At 43.5% G+C, this 1,720-nt stretch overlaps 1 non-coding gene across 1 annotated transcript; it reads right to left on the reverse strand.

Annotated features, from left to right (window-relative positions):
* Positions 1-228: 228 nt before the first annotated feature.
* Positions 229-332, reverse strand: LOC148551091 (small nucleolar RNA R71). The gene has a single exon (XR_015892972.1). It is a non-coding gene; the product is annotated as a small nucleolar RNA R71 (small nucleolar RNA).
* Positions 333-1,720: the final 1,388 nt, after the last annotated feature.

The raw sequence follows: 1,720 nt of genomic DNA on the forward strand, positions 1-1,720 counted from the left end.
AGTGTTCAAGAAGACCCCAATCAACATTTAACCACCTTCCTGAGAATATGTGACACAGTGAAGTCTAACGGTGTTCATCCTGACGCCTATAGATTGCTCTTATTTCCATTCTCACTCAGGGACAAGGCAGCCAAATGGCTGGAATCTTTTCCAAGGGAAAGCTTGACAACTTGGGAAGACGTGGTGAACAAATTCTTAGCAAGATTTTACCCTCCTCAACGAATCAATAGGCTGAGAGCTGAGGTCCAAACTTTCAGGCAACAAGATGGTGAGACTCTATATGAAGCATGGGTGAGGTTCAAGGACTTAACAAGGAGGTGTCCACCTGACATGTTCAACGAATGGGTGCAGCTTCACATTTTCTATGAAGGGCTCTCTTATGAGTCAAAGAAGGCCATAGACCATTCATCTGGAGGATCTTTGAACAAGAAGAAGACCATTGAGGAAGCCATAGATGTTATCGAAACAGTAGCAGAGAACGACTACTTCTATGCTTCCGAAAGAGGGAACACAAGAGGAGTAATGGAGCTAAACAATGTAGATGCTCTGTTGGCCCAAAACAAGCTCATTACCCAGCAGCTGGCTGACCTCACCAAGAAGATGGAGACGAACCAAGTAGCAGCAATCTCCACTTCATCAACAATCTAAGAAGGAGTGAATGAAGAAGCAGAGGGGAGTCAGGAGCAAGCCAACTACATTGGGAATTCACCAAGGAAAAACTATGATCCATACTCCAAGACCTACAACCCTGGATGGAGAAACCACCCAAACTTTGGGTGGGAAAGTGAGCAAGATCAAAACCAAGACCAGAGACGTTACAACTCCAACAATAATGCAGCTCACCAGCAATTCACACAGAGGACGTCTCAACACCCCCACAACAACACTTCTTCATATGCTTATCAAAACCAAAATAGCACATCTACTCTGAATCACCCATCAATTGATGACAAGCTCTCTAAGATTGAAGCCTTACTTGAAGGAATATGCCAAGAGATTCAAGAAAATAAGGTGTTCAAAGAGGAAGTGCGAGCCAATATTAAGAACCAGGGAGAGACCATTGGAAAGCTGGAATTCCAGGTGGGATATTTAGCTGAGAAGATTCCCAAACCTACCGATAGCTTCCCAAGTGACACGGAGAAAATCCCCAAGGGAGAAGCAAAGAAAGTAAGATGAGAAGATTGCAAAATGGTCACTACGAGTGATCAAGAGACTGAAGACAAGCAAGGCAAACTTTGCAAACAAACAAAGGAGGAGGATACAGATCACCAAGGACCAGAAATCTCACAACAAGAGTTGCTGAAGATCTATGCTCCCTTCCCTCAACTGCTCAATGGTGCTGTGGGAAAGAGAATATACTCAAGGTTCCTAGACTTGTTTGCATCTCTGCATGTAAACATACCATTCATCAAGGCAATTCAACAAATGCCTGCATTCATCAAGTATATGAAGGAACTTCTTTCCAAGAAAAGCTCACTCAAAGGAGGCCAAACTATAGTGATAAACAAGGAATGTAGTGCCCTTATTCAACCTGAGTTGCCTACAAAAAGAAGAGACCCAGGGAGTTTTCACATCCCTTGTGCCATAGGTGAAACTATGTTCGATAAAGCACTATGTGATTTGGGAGCCAGCATCAACTTACTGCCTTTATCCCTGGTGAAGAGGCTGCAGATCAATGAGATAATGCCCACAGATGTAATCATCAGACTGGCTGACAAAA

The sequence above is a fragment of the Arachis ipaensis genome, chromosome B7 (assembly GCF_059453495.1).
Source record: "Arachis ipaensis isolate K30076 ecotype BB chromosome B7, ASM5945349v1, whole genome shotgun sequence".
In the NCBI taxonomy this organism is placed as follows: Eukaryota; Viridiplantae; Streptophyta; class Magnoliopsida; order Fabales; family Fabaceae; genus Arachis; species Arachis ipaensis.